This window comes from Brachycentrus maculatus, unplaced genomic scaffold (assembly GCF_059751285.1).
Source record: "Brachycentrus maculatus isolate JH-2025_06_01 unplaced genomic scaffold, ASM5975128v1 h1tg000326l, whole genome shotgun sequence".
NCBI lineage: Eukaryota > Metazoa > Arthropoda > Insecta > Trichoptera > Brachycentridae > Brachycentrus > Brachycentrus maculatus.
The window spans coordinates 2,744,557-2,763,636 of NW_028281075.1; positions in this window are offsets into that span (position 1 = coordinate 2,744,557).

Genomic DNA, 19,080 nt, shown 5'->3' on the forward strand with positions numbered 1-19,080 from the left:
GAAAATATAAATCTATTTTAGTATTAGCTTGTAAAAGCAATGTATAGGTTTTATAAAAGCAATGTTCATTTGTTTTTGTTTCTAATTGTTTTTTTAATGCATTATTTTTCTGGGTTATTCATCAAAAAACGCTAAATATACAGCGCCATTTACAATAATTTGTCAAAAATTGGATGAATCGCCCGAAAAATGTGGCAATTGACAAAAAATCTTGATGTTTATTTGCATAAATAACGTAGTTTTTGTTAGTTACATTACGTAAAAAAATCTTACTTTTAGATCTATATTTTAATCCAGCGTTTGATAGAAAGGCGTTGATATTGCTAACGCGTTTTTGGATAATCTTACTTTCGTTGTTTGAAAAGTTTTCAATTTAAGTTGGTGAATACTACTATTCTTAAAATATATTGTGACACGTGTTTCTATGCATTCCCCACCATTTTCACATAGCGGTTTTTGAAAATGGTGTAAAATGTATCGAAACACGTGTCGTAAAAGATTTTTTAAAAAGTGGTATTTACTAAGAATAAAATTGGTAAAAAATGACTGCCGAATCAATTAAAGAAAAAAATTCTTCAAACATTATTTTGGCAAAACATTAATTTGATATTCTTTAGAAGTACAAATGATAGACGCAAGCAAACTTAGAAAAACATTTTAATTAATATTGTGGAAATTCAATTATTATTTATTGTTTTACTATTATAAATTCTAAGCATTATTAAGGTGGGAAATTAATTACTTGGTAGTAATTATTTTAACACGTAGTTCGCTTTAATATTAAGAAATGTTAGTCAATAAACAGAAATTATAATCGAAAAGTAATTCACAAATTTATCCTAATGTAAAGCGCCTTCGCGAAGGGGGTAAAATTTGCCCACGAAATTTCCACCCCCTACCCCCCTCCCCGCAGATCCTTAGGAGGATGTAAGGAATGGGGGGACGTTCTTTTGTTTTTTGGCAAGGGGATGGTAAAAATACAAGGGTTGGGGGAGTGCCGTACAGCTTACACGCTTTCTGTATAAATAAATTAAAATCCAGGCTAAAAGTATACTCTTAGAAATATATTTCGCAATCAACGGGTTAAATTAACCAATGCCTGCAATATTATTCCAAAGCTGATTAAAAGTAAATGTACGATTTTAATGAGTTTTATTATGATTTAAATCAATTTAAGTTTGTCAAAATAATAAAGTGAATTATTGGTTTTTCTCTAATTCAATTTTAAATTTAAGATTAAGAAGAGGCGGACGAAGAGCTCTTACCTCATCATAAAACTGCTTGTGAAACAAAAATCGAGGTTGGACATATGGCAGCACTGAAGTGTAATGTTGTGATTGCCAACAAGCTGATTTTCTCACACCATCTCTCCAGAATTATTTATTTATCAATTTTTAATACTTCCATGTTTTTATAGCATTTACTTATAAAATGTATTTATTTATTTAGTTATTTTTATTTTGTTTTAGAACACGGTGTAGCTGTGAATAAAACCTTGCAGACTATACATTTCACCAATCGTTTAGTTAAGCCAGAATTAAAATAACATATTTATATTGTTTTTATAATTTTACTTCATTTTATTACATTCTTGATTTGTAATACATCAATTGTGAGTTAATTGATTTAAAAAAATATATATATGAAACTATTGATAAATGTTAATATCATCAATAATAATATGAATAATGAAGGATAATTTTTATTTTCTAATCCTTTTATTTTTATTTTTCTTTGTAGTTTCGCATTCAAAGTATAGTAATTAAAGCGTTTGGTTAACGTTATGAAGATGGGAGTTCGATTTCCATGAGGGTTTATATAAAAAATAATAAATTCATTTATTGATTCGGCAGTCACATGTGGTAAAATCTATCCATGTTTAATATGTGTATTACTTAGTAAATACCACTTTTCGTTAACGTTTTGAGTGTGTCCAAATACTTGATCACCAATCTGGATTATCTTCAATAAGGAGTTATTTTTACAATTATTTCTTGATATCTCAATATAGATGAAGATGAATATGGAAGTCGGGCCATTTACGGGGCTTACGACCATCATTGGCTGGTTTAAGATTTTTTTTACACCCTTATAACGTTCGCCAATTCTACCCATTATTAATACCGTGAAATGCTGGTTTTACAATACATACATAATTTAGTGATCCCTTTTCATACGTGTAACATTAACCAATTCTACCCATAATTGATAACCAAACTATACGTATAGAAATATTATTTTCTTCTTCTCTCCAAAATAGTGTTTAATTTTTGTGTCGGTTAGTCCTAAAATTTGTCAAAGCGAACTTGACTGGGTTAAGCGTATAAGTCTTAAATATTACCCACGCATCAATTTTGCCGACATATCTCCGTCATATGCACAATCATGTAAGCTTTTAAAATACGCATACAAAAATCAATAAGAGATATGACACAAAGAACTCAGATCCACCCCTTGATAATTTTGTCAGTATGCAAAAAATACTGCTAAATAAGCGTGTCCAATATTGAGCGGAGTACATACAGTACATTTGTCTCCCCTGCTACACTCCTGTCCCAAATCCAGGGGGGGGCGGCGAAGGTGAAATTAAAAATCCATACTCATCTTTCGGCATTCTATGGAACTTTACTTATTAACGCCCAGCGGCTGGGGTGACCAGGAGTTCAGGAATACAGAAGGGGTAAAGTATTTATTTATATACTATATTATATAAAAAAAGAATAAGTAATCGAACCGCCGAGGAAATTGTTTCCTGTTCGTTAGAAATATCAAATTGCTTTTTCCTTTGAGTTGAACTTAATTGCTTTTTCCCAGAGAAAAGGTTGAAATGTCGATCGAACATGATTATTAAAATATACGTCTTGTGTAAAATATTCGTGATAATATTTTACGATTTAATGTTTTTAACAATAGTTCGAATCTGTACAACTGGATCCAAGTAAGGCTGTGATTCTAGGGATAGTGTTGCTTATAGCAATAGCTCTTAAGTGGTTATACGTTCAATTCTCTCTACCACTACTTGATTTATATTTTCAAACATAAGTCGCTCTGGATTTATTTTAAAGTGGAATGTTTGTGTGTATTTTTTTTTTACAAACATAGTAACTTTATTTTATTATGTACCCACTCACCGAGATTTTTGTCTGCCGGTTTTTAGACGTACCCATCTCTTCGTAAGAACAACCAATAACAAACAATTCAACACGTCACTGCCATAGCACTATTCACTTACTTTTATTTTAACTAATTATGCAACATGTTATATTCACATGTGATTTTTGGTCCATCCAAAGTCATAAACTCGTCACTGTAAGTCGGTAACATGTACTTAAGGCCTCGTTAAAATCTCGAATTTAGACTGGCAGAAATTTTCCTTAAGCCTTCATAGCAGGAATTCTCTCATATACGGTGTTTGAAAATGTTGCAGAATGCATCGAAACACTTTAAGTAAACCTGGTATTTACTGTGAATAATTTGAATAACAAATATATGGATATTACCAAAAAGTGACTGCCGAAATAATCTATGAAGATATTAAAATAATTATAACTATCTAACTAACTATTAACTAACTATCACACCGCTTCCCCGCAGGGGTAGGCAGAGAGAATAGAATGCCACACCACTCTGTCTTTGCAAACATTCCTCACCTCTTCCACGTTCATGCATTTCCTCATACACACCCGGCGATTGTTTCGACTCCTAACCTGACCGCTTCCAAGTATTTGGCATACCTGATCGTGCCAAATTTTTCTCGGTCTTTTTTTAAAAATTATTAAACGCCTTTTTCAGTGATTTAACGCTTTCAAACTTTTTTATTAATTCGAATAAAATGAAGTCTTTCATTTTGGCATCGAATTTCTAGTTAAAATATGTGCATGTCCCGGGGACATATGAAAAAATGGAGACTCTATTTTTCTTTTTATTATGTGTTGCGTGCAGAGTCAGCGGACGTGTTCGGAAAGGTCGTAGGAACTCGGTGATGCGTCGTGGCGGAATGATATTCTTTTTGTTTTTACAAAATTGGCATTTGGATGATTAATCGGTTCCTCGGCCCCGTCATTAGCCGTGTCGTGAACTTTCCGCCGCAGCAGTGCTGAGCTCGGCTTCGCGGATGATCGCGCTCATTGATTGGAAGGGTAATGACTAAAATGTGTAAAAATGTTAATTATAGAGACCCCAAAGCATAACCGATTTAAAGAGGCTACTCTTACCGCCTACTATCTACTCTTTCCGTTCTGGAGGTCCCGGGTTCGATTTCCAAGGGGAGTCAAATAAATATAAGTGATTTTTTCACTCTAATATTTATTCAATATTACCCTGGACTGGTACCTGGAGCGGAAGGCTGATCACCTTTCCTTCGTGTGTTAACGATCAAGATAACACTGTGTTTATAATGCAGTGCCCTATGCACCATTGGGGTGAGGAAAAGGGTTTGAATGAAGGAAATTATGACGAATGTACTTGCGTTAATGAATCGTGTCATTTATAAACCTCACAAATCAATCAAAACAACCTAAAAAAAGGATATTCGATATGTACTTTATCAACTTGATACACCCGCCTCCGTAAGGGAGGGCTAGCAGGGGTCAAGAGGGTGGAATTTGATTGAAACTCTTTCATATTTTACTTAATAACGTTTAATTTCTTGTTCAATTGAGCTCCGTCTCTGTGGTATAATGATTAGTGTGTTCAGCTACCATGCTGGAGGTCCCGGGTTCAATCCCCATAGGGGGGGGGATGAAAATAAATATGAGTGATTTTACAGTCTAATATTTATTTGATATAATCATGGACTAGTCCCTGAAGCGCAGGAGTGATCACCTTGCCTTCATGTAAGTAACGATCAAGATGACACTGGCTCAATACGATGCAGTGCCCTATGCACCATTGGGTGCGGATAAGGGCTAGAAGAAGAAGGAGAAATTGAGCTTTGAATAATTCCAACTGGAAAAATGTTTGTGTGGTCAAGGAAGATCTATAAACCAGCAAAATAAAGATGGTACAACATAAGTATCTAGGTTTTCAAGGCCATTTGCAAAAATAAGGGATGCCTTTTGAACAGGGGTTGAAAAAAATATCCCCTTTTTCGCCCGCGGCAACATTTACAGAAATCTCTCAAATTTTGTTGTCGGTGGGTTTAGTATAAAATTTCACAAACAACTGTTTGACAAAATGATTTATTAATTGTTATTATTATTTTTGACATCTCATCAAAGATGAAGAATAAACGAGTCTGGGCATTGACGGAGCTGACGACCGTCATAAGGCGGTTTAAGTGATCACTTTACACACGTGTAACATTCACCAATTTTACTCATTATTGACAACCACACTACCCGAATTCTTGGAAGTTCTATATATATATATATATATATATATATATATATATATATATATATATATATATATATATATATATATATATATATATATATATATATATATATATATATATATATATATATATATATATATATATATATATATATATATATATATATATATATATATATATATATATATATATATATATATATATATATATATATATATATATATATATATATATATATATATATATATATATATATATATATATATATATATATATATATATATATATATATATATATATATATATATATTGGTGAAAGTTACACGTATGTAAAGTGATCACTTCAACCAGCCTATTACGGTCGTCGGCCCCGTAAATGCCCAGACTTCCATATTCTTCTTCATCTTTGAGAGATGTGAAAAAATTAATATGAAAATAACCCTTGTAATTGGAGATAATCCAGATATTGTGAATAAGTATTTGGACACACTCAAAATGTTGTAATTGTTATTATGGTTCATTATTTGAATTTCCTTCAATTTTCTTCAATGTTGTAGTCTCGTGGTTAGTGAGTCAGGTTAGTGAAGAGTTTCTATAGTCCCCTTTACGGTAACTTGATCTCTATTTTTAATGACGGGTCACTTAGGCCTATTTACTTATTTGAGTTTATTATTAAAATCCTTTTTAAGTTATAAAATTTCATTTTAAGTAAATAATCATAACAGTAAGGCTGAACGAGGAATAATTGAAAAGATTAGGAAGAGTTCTTTACGGTGGTATGGACATGTGGAGCGAATGGATAACGAGAGAATGACTAAGAAAATATATGTGGCGAATGTGAAAGCGAAAACAGAACGAGGACGAACGAAAAAGACTTGGCACGATCAGATCAATCAGAACCTAAAATCTGGCGGTGTCAAAAGTCTGCGTAATCGGAGGGCATGTAGGACTAGATGTATGGATGTGAAGGAGGCGAGGAGTGTATGTCAGGACAGAAGAGTGTGGCGTTCCATCCTCTTTGCCTACCGGCGTTATAGTAGTAGTAGAAGAAGTAGTAGCATTACAGTATGATAACACTCTCCTAATCGTTTATCGTTCACTTTGTGTAATACTTCTCAATAACTCAACTTCACGAATAACGGTTTCGGAATAATCATTCCTTCTTCAGGTTAACTATAAACTCTATCTTTCTATACTTTAGACTCTATAGCCCAGAGTTGTCCTGACAAGATAATGGTTATTTCGAAACCGGTAGTGGTAGAGTAGAGTAATGAACAAAAAAATGTAATAAACTAAAATTGATTCCATTCTCCTTATTCGGCAGTCTTTTTGGCAAAATCTATTCATTATTAAATAAAGTTTTACCAAGTTAATACGACTCTTTCTTAAAATCTTTTGTTTCTACTGAATTTCTAATGCAACATTTTGAAGCAATATAAATTCATAAAATATAAATAATAATAAACCCATAATTAACAATATGACAATGACTAAACCCTCGCCCGAATTGTCTATATTCCCACTGATAAAATCTTCTTCTTCTTCTTCTTCTTCTTCTTTTAGGACTAGGTCCTGTCATTCTCGGGTCGCTCCTGGGAGGTGGAAGACCAGTTATCCTTCCATCGTTTAGGTGGTCTTCCTGGGGGTCTGATCCCGCCTATGCTGCTGTCCGCTGCCACCCTCACCACTCGATCCGAACTCGCTCTTCTCACATGATCTCTTCAGAAACGTCTTCTTTCTCTTCCCCATCGCACAACATCTTTAACATCGCAGATTTTTCTTATATCTGAGTTTCTTACTCTGTCGCGAAGTGTTAGGACTGCAATGGGTCGTAGAGTCTTCACTGATAAAATAAATAAATAAAAATTACAAACTCTAAAATTTTGACTTAGCTTCACGTACGATGTTTGAAAATGATGCAGAATGCATCGAAACACGTGTCTCAACAGATTTTTAGAAATAGTGGTATATTAAATAATATTGTAATATAAAACTCAAATTAAAAAACAAAAATTATAGAAATTTTCAACTTTCCTTTTTAATTTAATAATTAATTTATTTTGTAACGTCTTGAATAAAAAACCTAACAGAAATGCCTTCAAACAGATTAAGCAGGTTTAAAGTAATATACATTTTTTCTCTCTTAAAACCGCGCCGTTTGTTTTTATCAGCCGAGGAAGCCGTTTTCTGTCACCTTGTCTTCCGTCTGTCCTTCTGCTCTTTTTTACATTCGCTATATTCAATTTTGACAAAAAGTGAATTTCGCCCTGTACATATCTTTGAAATTGAAAAAAAAATCTCTGCTTAGATATTAGATACACAAATAATAATATAATATACTTTGTGACACATTTACATAATCTTTATAAAATTTTTAAAAATAAAATTGTAACCACTTTTATTTTAAGTAGTATTATTCTACCGGCTTCAATAAAAACCTTGACACACGTTGTATCCATGTGAGAGGTATTTGTGAAAACCGCTCGAAAAACAATAGCAACAATAAAAGTGGTTTATAACACAATTATTTACGTTTTATTACTTTTATGGAGATAAATTACAGTTTTAATGAAAATTAAAAATTTGATTTTTTGACACCTCATCAAAGATGAAGTACATGGAAGTCTGGGCATTTACGGGGCTGACGACCGTCATAGGCTGGTTTAAGTGATCACTTTACACACGTGTAACATTCACCAATTCTACCCATTATTGACTACCACACTACTCAAATTCTTGGATGTTCTATATATATATGAACCAATTTTGAAACATTGTTCTTGAATCACTAAAACATCACTAGAGACATCTATTGATGAGATGAAAAAAAATTTTATTGAGTAGAAACTCTTTTATTAGTATGTGAGGTCCGAATCCTGGGTTATAATCACACACATGAGAAACGCCAGAAAATATCATTTTCATTTTTATTATTTAAGTTTATTATTTGACCAGATAATTTTTTCACAACATTTTGATTACATTTTGTGAGAAAATTAAAATTCTTAAAAATGTATTTTTTCGTTCCTTCTCGGTGATCTTACATACATGTTTTATATGTTTACTATAAACTTACTAACTTATTTGATTTATTATTATGTTGACCGTATATTAACATTGAACTAACAACTGACTAACCATTAGTATGGGTAGGTAAAGATAATAGTCTGCAACACCAATCTGTCTTTGAAATCAATATTCGAATTTTCATATTCATGCATTTTTCATACATACCCTACGATTATTCCGACTCATGATTCAACCAGTTTCAACTTTTAAAATACTTGATCGTGCTAAGTTTTCCTCAGTCTTCCTCAGTCCCTTTTTTATTAACTACAATCACTTCATAAATTTGTTTTACTGTTCTTTCTTAATTTTGTCGATAATAATCATATGAACACATCTTTCTTAATTTTACCATTATAGTTATCAGTCTAGCATTCTTTCCTTATATAACCATTCCAACATCTTCATTCAGCCTACTTTCATCCTTATTTTACCAACTCCATACTTCACTTCTAAACATAAGAGTTGGAACCAGGACTTGTCAAGAAAAGCCAATTCATATCATCATATCACTCCGTTTATAACAGCATTTCAATTTTCAATTTTTTTAGTTTATTTATTTTGTAAAAATTGAAATTTTATTGTACTTACTAACGGATAAATTCAAAATATGAAAAATGTACGCAATATATTATAACACGTAAAACATGAATAAAATATTTGCCACCCCATTCCGTAAACAAGGTCTATGGAACCGACTCCTTATATCTCGATCAATCTGTGATAAAGGGGATCTTTTATCGGCCACCCGATTCTCCCCCATTGAAAAAAAGCTATTAATTAAAAACTCGACTGTGCAGTTTGTACTGAATTCAGTAGGAGAAGTTTACTTTTTAAGACACGAAAAATACTTAAAATATAAAAAAAAAAATTCTCCTCACCTTGATAATCGAACCTACGCCTAACTGAACAAAAAAAATCGTGGATTTAAAGCAACTCGTATCTGATTTGTATAAAATTAAATATTTTAAAGAGTAATATGGGTTTTTTTACTTAATTTTGTTATGTGATAAATCCCATTTTGTTATGTGACTATTTTAAAAAATCTACTGCGATGCGTGTTTCAATCAATTTATCATTTTTAAACACCGTGTTTCAAATACGGTGTTTGAAAATGTTGTAGAATGCATCGAAACACGTGTCATAATAAATATTAAAAATAGTGGTATTTATGTAGTAGTAATACTTCAAATAAAAATGAATACATATTATCACTAAGTGACTGCCGAATTGTGTAATGAAAGAAAGTGTAAGTGGTAGTATTTACAGGGTTTATGAACTGTTATGGGTTGGCTTAAGTGATCACTTTATACAACTTTCATCATTCTATCCATGATTGACAAACATACTATTATAACAAGTTGTATTTATCCTATAATTACACCTTTTTACATCCGAGTTCTCGGCACCATCTTTAACTGAGTTGAGTTAATTTTTTTTACTAAGAGACCTTACAATGATTGAAGAAAACACTTGTTTTTTACCACTTGAGTTTTATTATGGACTACATGTTTCAGAAGTTAAACTTCCATCATTCAGGTCTGTATAGTAACTAAAATATAAAATATAAAATTGTTCTATAAATAAGGAGAGAAGAAAGTAAGGGGAAGGGGTTAGTTAAGAGACCTTCTTGAAATGGTTGTTATATTCCTCTTGAATTATTTTTCATGATTGAAAAATTTGATTTTTAAATTTTTATCATCAGAAATACTGCAAAGTAATATTAAACTCCTTAGTAGACAAAATTCAAATTTGTTTATATTGATTTTGACAAAATATATTTAGAATAAAAATAATCACGTGAAAAAACGTAGAAAAGCAGCTTATAATGTAAATATAAGTGTAAAAAAGGTAATGTAAATTCAATGTTAAAACTAACACTGAAAGAAATTCCTCAATGATGATCATACAAGTTATTTGAAATAAATATGTATGTAAACAATTTTTGAGAAAAATCTATCTCGTAAAGTAACAATTATTTTCTTCAAAAATGTTAATTATTTCACGTCGCAAAATTCACAGAACAAATTGAATTTATTTTAATCTTTTTGAAGATTTCAACAAGTCACCCCTTTGAAAGTAGAATAAAGAAAATTTTCATGAAGGGAAGTATGAAGAGAAGGTAGGCACACATTTGCCTTATTTCGCGAAAACCTCCCACCAAAGAAAGCTGAAGAATAATATCCTACAGCCTTGTACAAGCAATAAGGACCTCAAAGCAATATGCAAATCGATAGATTTTTGCCTGGCAGAATGCTAATCGTCTTACGTCAATGTCATTTAAAATAAAACAGGAGAAGAAGAAAATAGAGGGAGAAAACGAATGTGTCAGAAAGTTTTAGGTTAAAATTGGTATACGAGCTTTTGTTCCGTAGAGGAAGGGTTGCCCGGCGCTACTGTCTTTCTCTTTCTATCGCATTTTCTTTCTTAGGAAATGCGTAAGGAGGAGGCCTGCAACGGGTCTAAAAATATTTTTTTAATTTGATAAAACAACTTGATTTAGATATTTATTAACATCAGAATTTTAGCTGTGATTAAGCATCTTAAAATTAAAAATTTATTCAATGTAAAAAGTCAATGTACATTTTTCTTTTCATAGTAATTATATTATTAAGTATATACGTAAATAATCGTTTTCTATTTAATATTTGGTAGTATAAAGTTACTCATGAGTACAGTATAAATTCATTTCATTCAATAATATATTTGTATTTGTGAGTCATGATTGCCATAAAAACAAATACTCTTTTAAATAAACACGAAGATTTTATTATCGTTTTTAGATACAAAAAGGAATGTATTTCCTTATTTTTTTGTGAAAATGTTTTTATTTTACTCCAAATAATATTTTTATTTCCACTTCATTTTCTTAAAAAATACTTATTTTTTCGTTTATGATCCCGATAAGAATGGATAGTAATATTTTTTAATTTTTTCCAACCAATTTAACTTTTTGTTAATGAATTTTGAAATCGTTGCAGAGCTCGAAACAGTGGTGTCAAGTGGAGGTACGAAGGGGGTGGAATCTTTCTCGAGCGGCCAACGTTGTGTTTTTACAGGGTTTTTCTCAGGGGTGGGGGCTTCTTGGAGATGGGGGTATCCCTAGGGGGGGGGCGGACGTGCGTTCACATCTCGCGTATGTACCCTGGCTTATATACTAAATACTTGAGTGTGTTTGTGCGTATTATAGGTACTCACACACACAAATAATAGTCCCGCCTCCGTTCCTGCGAGACCTCCTTGGGCGTGATTTTGGTATCGAATTCTAATTAAAGCCGTAAAAATGCGTATAAAAGGGTTGAAAAATATATTTCGCGAGATGACTGTAATGAATACTTCTGAGTACGTTTTTACTGGGCTTCTCCGAAAGATAAGAAATTTGCTTTTGAGATTTTAGAAATTAACGAGTTTAACCGCTTAGATACGATAAACTTTTTGTCAGTTGAATGAATCTATGCTGAAAAAATATTTGAAAAATCCAAAGAAATATTCAAAACTAAACTTGATTGGCTTCAGCTAAGTAGGCCTGAAAGGGGTGGGGAAGGAAATAAAGAGATGATATATCTGGTGTCTTTTGGAAGATTTTGAAAAGAAAAAAAGTATTCGTAAATATTTTTACGTTTCTGGTTGGTAGGTACATTCAAAAGAGCTCACTATTTTTTATATTGAAAATATAATGAGAATAAAACACGGTTGTATCAAGTTATAAAACTTTCATTTAAAGATGTGCAAATACGTGAAAACGTTGGATGACTTTCGGAAAAAGTTCAAAAAGCTTTAACGTATTTTTAAAAAGTACAAAAAGGATCGGTCTTCTTTCTTATTAAAAGTACGATTAAAACAAATTTAATACATTCTGATTAATTTGATATAAAAAAATAAGCCCAAAAGTCAAATCCTTCATTTCACAAATTGCGTAGGATTTAAAAATTATTTTCTTGGTATTGCTTGTTTTTTTCTTAAATACGCGGTCAATCTATTTCAAGGCACGACTGAAAACATTCAGCAAAATACCTCTTTACCTCTAAATTAAACATGTCAATCTCGAAAGCCTCCTAACCCGTAATGAAAACTTTCTCTCGACCGACCAATAGGGGGTGACCGCCCGGGGTGGAATTAAGATAAGGGCGGTAGGAGCGGAGGGGGGGAGAGAAGAGTGTAGCGCACATTTCAGCATTTAGCGCGGGTTTTAACCATTTTTATGTTTTAATAAATGAGACGGTATTAAATTGGGCAGATATGGAGTGAAGCAGTACGCGAGCGATAAAAGTGGCGGGATACCCACCCCACCTACCTACCGAGATGAAGGGTAGAAGAGCTTCAAAGGAACGCTGCCTCGCTCGCCCTGTGTTATTGTAACGGATTATTTATTTTAAACATTTTAATTCGGGGATATTTATAAAGGCATGCTGTGACCCGAAGCACTGATTTTATTTAGAAATGAAAACAAAATTTGCGATTTTAAAAAGTGCAAATGTAGTTGCAATATTTGCGATTTTAATATACATTATTCTAATCAAATTATCAATTGAATACTGAATTCAACACCATAATTTATACACGGAATAACTTTCACGATCCCGGAGAAAGTATTTTTTATTTACAAATACCCCCTCATTTTCAATAAACTATCCCATTTATTTTAAATAATATAATACTCAATTTAAATCCTTTTTTTTTATTTCATTTTTACTTGGTAAATACCAATTTTTCTTCAAATCTATTGTGATACGTGTTTTGATGCATTATTTTCAAGGACCCTATGCGTAATTTCAAGCCCCGTTAAAATTATGTGGAATGCTTTGAATACGTGTCACAATGGATTAAAGATTAGTGAAATTAATATAATAAGATTTTAAATAAAAAATTATAGATGTTACCACAAAGTGACTTCCGAATCAATTATAGAAATAAAATCCACTTTCCAAAAAGTAAATAATATTTTCTATTTTCTACTTCTTATTTCAGCTTATTTTAAAAAAATCTCTCAGTTAATACATCTCATTGAAAGTCAACTACTTTTCAAGCGGTAAACTTTTTCTATTGGTCTCTGTCCTCATCATTCAGGTATATCTATTTTGGCCATCATCGCCCCATCCATCCCAAGGTCATATTTTTATTCTGGCCTAGAGGCGTTTGGCACAACACCATCCATGGGTACCATTGAGGAGGTATTAATTGAACTTTTCCTCCTTTTGGTCCTTATAAGCACCAAATGATACATAAGGCAGTGCCTCAGATGGACGTAATGTTATCTTGATTGTAATTTAATTACAAAGATAAAGTGATCAGTAATGTTATATCACAGTATAATACAACTCATTTTTAATTTCATACTTGAATCTGGGTCCTCCAGCCTGGTAGGCAAATACGCTTACTTCTGTGCTGATGCTGATAATTCAAATATAAAGTACGATTTTTTAAATAACTCATGTAAGTATTAAAAGCAATTCAATTTTTATTTTCATAAAATATGTTATTATCTTTACTATTTATTTGAACCAGTTGGTCAGTCCAGCTGAGAAATTTGCACAATTTAAATTGTTCAGATAATCCAATAAATTTGACCATTTTAATAAAATACTCAATACAAACAAATGCCGCGCAAAAGTAATATATATTATTTTTAATAAAATAATATATATTATTTGTTACTTGCATTTTTTCCAGTGGCCTAGATTCTGTTAAATCATTTATTGTACGTCAAAGTAATATTTTTACTTAACTTGGTCAACAATAAAATGTAATATTAAACACTTGAATAATCCACTTTATCGAGTTTTATTTTTATTTACCACTAGTTTCGAAAACGACAATTGTTTTCATCTTCTGGTACAAATTAAAACTATAACTATTAGTTTTAATTTGTACCAGAAGATGAAAAAAATTGTGGATTATTCAAGTGTTTAATTTAAATAAAATAATCATGTAATTCCACAAAGTTAATAAATAAAATGTATATAAATTAACATGTTAATGACATATTAAAAGAGGTAAATGTATTATGTTCTCCATTGCTATAAATAAATGTTTGATAGGATTGGTTATATTTCTCATATTTTTTGTAGGCAATTAAACAAAGAAAAATATACCCATATATTTTTTAATTTTATTAATTACTAATTTACAAATACTAGTCATATTCTGACTTACAACGCACCACTTGAGTATTTTAAGAGTTGAATTATTTACTTTATTAGTTGATTGGTTGATTTTATATTACTAATTTATTGTTAAATATTTAAACAACCAATTAACTCAACAACGGTAATACATTCTGAAATGTATTGGTATGTTTATCAAACAAATAAAAAAAATAACCTTTGACTATGAGAAAAAGATATATATTAGCACATAATTGAATTATTACGAATATCAAGATATTATTACTAATACGAGTATAATGTAAAATATTATTTGTAAGTGTGGCGAAACAAATGAAATATGTCAATGAATATGTACGTTTATTTTCAGATTTCACATTTTTTAGGGTTGCCATCCCACTGATGAAGCTTTGGAGTTATATTTAGAAACCTACGTCACAGAAAACCGACTAACATGACTGATCACGTTCAAAAAAGAAAATGATAATATTTAATGAATTTCGGTTCTGCAAAATGATGAGGTATCATATTCTTACTTCCTTTCAAAAATTCAATTTAATCCCACTGAAATGCTTACCCTCATATTAAAATCGCGCTTAATTGCGTGTGTATGTAAATATTACATGTCCACATACAAACACGCACACACAGATAAGGAACATCCGTAAGCGACAACTCGCCTGAGACACACGCCTAGGAGATAAGAAAAAAGGAGGGAAAAACAAAGATGAGAAACATCCCCTTGTCCGTATAGGGTGGCGGTGGGGTGGGGCTGGGGGGAAATGGTCGCCCATCCCTCTCTTACTCACTAGTCTGTCCTATTCTATTCTAATTATCGGTTTGAGAGAAATGAGTTAAAATACGTTGGAGAAGCTTCACTTGTGCGACGCAGCTTTTACACATTGGGTGATCAAGAAAAAACTTCTAGAACGAATTTGAAAATAAGAATATTCATATTTTCGTTTTCATTTTTTTCGTAATATATTTGATGTACTAAGGTTTTTTTGTTAAATATGTCTTTAACTCCTACGATACAAACAGATAGAATTCATTAAACAATTTATATTTTTGACGATAATTTTATGGAGACAATGGGCTATTTTCCAGTTTTCTTTATTAATTAAAGTAATACTGCTAAATCAATAATTAAAATTATGGAAAACAATTGTGATTATTTTTATTATTTTATAATAGAAAACCCAAAAACATCAGATATCCATTTTTTCAAACTTTTTTCTATGACGACACGAAATTGTGCTATGGAAATTTTATAAACCTAATTTTACATTAACAATATTTTGAGAATGTCCAAGTCTTCGTTTACAAATCTGGGTTTCTCCATTTGTTCTGGAGTTATTAATATTGACATCTAAGAATAGAATTTTATGACAAAAATTAATTTGAAAAGTGTGGTTGTCAATCATGGGTAGAATGGTGAATGTTACACAGAGTATAAAGTGATGCTTCAACTAGTCAATAATAGGTCGCAAACCATATAAATACTAAGACTTCCATATTTTTCTTCATCTAGTTGGAAAATACGATTATGTTCGATATTATTACATATTAAGTATGTTATGTTGGATTCAACACTCCTTATCATTCATCGTTCACAATGTGAGTATACTTAATAAATAATATTATTACCATACCACAAAGTTAACAATTATTTTGATATACAAAATATAATGTCAGATTCATTTGATTCCTTAAAATTGTTAAGAAATTGTATAAATTGATGCCACCCTGTGCTTTTACATACTATATAGAAATAAATTCAAACTTACATTTCGTCTTGTACAAAAAAGCAGGAGACGTCTCCCTTCCTCGCCAGTCCGATGTATTCCCGAAACTTTCGGGTATAAAGTTTGGTTCCCAATATTCCTGCCGATACTTCTGAAATGAAAGGGGTAAGGAAAAATGAGACAAAACGGAGCATCTGGAAGGCGGAGAGAAAGAGAGAAATGCATAAAGAAGTATCGGAAAGGTTTTACATAACCTTTTTCAGACAGGTAAGCTCGCGAAGGGTGGGTGGCTTGCCTCCCAGGTATATTTATCAGTATTGAAACACTTTTTTTAGTCTTGTTACACGTTCATTATTTCTCCCACGAGGACGTTTCATTTTCTCGGTTGTCTTGGGAGGTAGTTCGAGCGGATTCTGGGCGACGAAAAAATATGCTGCGTGATGGGGGAAAGTTTGCTCATAAACTTAAGCGACCCCTTTACCGCGCTTGACCTTGGCAAACTTCTGGTCTCCGGGTGTGTTTTTTAATGTAGGGTAAATTATCAACATTATTCACTGTAAAAACAAAAGTTGCACAACTTTGAAGCTTGATGGCCGTAAAAATCATTGCGAGGTTTTCATCTCCTAGAACCCACTTAATTAAGTGATTATAACACCTCTAACTTTACTTTTTGAGTAATTTTCTTTATTCTTAGCTTGAGGCATGTTTTTAGCTATATTGCGAGATTTCTTTGTTTTTATTTAGTTCTTTTTAATATCAGAATATATTAATAATATATACTTTTTATAGTTTTTAATACATCTTTTATTTTTATTTTTCTCTTGTTAAATTTTAACAGTTATCATATGATATGGTATTACTTAAATCTTAATTTAGTAATTTTTAGATAATTACTGAAATTTATGTCGAAAATCATATTCATCGTGTATTTAAAAATAAAACAAAAGAAACATCTAAAAATATACTAAAAACATTACATGTATATGGTTTCTTATTGTAAGTACATCCTTTCTGTATTTTTTGTAGTAAAATTTGATATAAACCTTGTTTAAGAAACCTGTGACAAAAAACTGTTAATTATATATTCAGGAACTTTTTCATTAAAAAAATATTAATCCCTTCCAGGGCGAGTATAAAGAAAGCTCGGGCTACAAAAATAAACAGCGTATTGCAGGAGATCTCCCTTGTTCAATACAAAACTTTGTTAGAGTAAAGCATAGCCGTTTGACATTTGAAACAATACTTGTCTCTCCCATCTCATATCAATTGAGACCCAGATTGCGGGAAAGACTTGCATAAAGACTACCGCAACTTTCTTTCATCCTAATGCTGTGTATGGAAAGACATCAGAGGGATATTGTAGAAGTAGAGCAATAAAAATGCGATTCTACTTTGCCACAAAACAAAGGAATTCAGTAAACCGCAAAGGTATACCTTCTACCGTTTGCTATTCTCCTAATGACTGAATCGACTGTTTTGCAGTTTTATGCGAACTTTTATTTGCCCGTCTTTGTGTTGTATTGGCTACACAGTCATATCACAATATCCGAATATATTTAAAACGGGTGTAATTTATTCGCCTTCATTAACCTGTATTGTGGTTAGTACTAATCATAGAACATGAATTCAAGAATAATTCAAAAGTTATCAATGATTTTGTATACACAAATTGTATTTAAATCAATAAAAAAATATGTATTTTTTTTAACTTAATTTTTTTCCGGGTTTTTGGGTATTTGAAGTATGAGAATTTTGACCATTGTATTCTAAAAAAATACTTTTAATACAATTGATTAGGCGTTCTATGCACCGTTTGGTGATGAAAAGAAAACAAGAGAAACGATTGATTATTTTTCAAGTATCTTAAATTTATTTTATTAATAGTTCATATTGCTTTAATAGAGCAATATCTCTAAGCCCACTCACTAAAAATACAAGGGAGTCAAAAATTTTATATTTAGTGTCGGGTTGTGGTCCCGTGGTTAGTGTCGCGGACTCTTAAGTCAGAGTTTCTCGGTTCGAATCCATTATACCACAATTTGATACCTATTTTTAATAATGAGCCGCTTAGACTCACAGAAATAGTATGAAATTGAAATATTTGTGTAAATAATAAAACCTCAAATATTTCTCTTTAAATAAAATTATATTTAGATTGGTGTTTTGTTTGGTATAACTGAATTCAGCACATAAATCAAAATATATTACCTTTTTAACAAATTGGCTTACGAGGTATATGTAGGTTTATTGGGAATAATATGTAGATGTATTTTCTTTATTGTTTACGTTTTTGATAGCAAGAAAGTATTCGCATTTTCCAAGGAATCCGTAGGAAGCTACAATACGTACCCATTGAACTTAAATGAATGTAAATTGTGAAAGTGCACGAGGGTATGTACCGTCCTAAGTTATGGATCTGCAAAATGCTAAAGGAAATATTAATTAAGCATCGCACACTCGCCGATTTCCCCCCGAGCGAAAGAAAGTATTGATTTTTAATAATAAAAATAAGCGTAATCGCACACCGGCGAAATGGCTTTTTTCATTAACCTCCCCCCTCTCCTGTTGGAGAATGTCCCATTTGTATCCCACGAGCGAACATACACACGCGGTGTCCCCTTACAAAGAAGAAGTTGGAAATGTCTCCCGATCTCCCCAGCGCGTGGGGAGGCTGGGCGCCTCTACATTCGTCCGCATCTTTCGCGGGTGGGTATTTAAAAAACTCCATCGCCGCCCTACTGAGAGTTTACTTTGTATTACTTCCCCTTCACTAAACCTCGTGGCGTCGATCTTTTGTTTCTTAATTGCGAGGAGGCGTCGGAAGAGG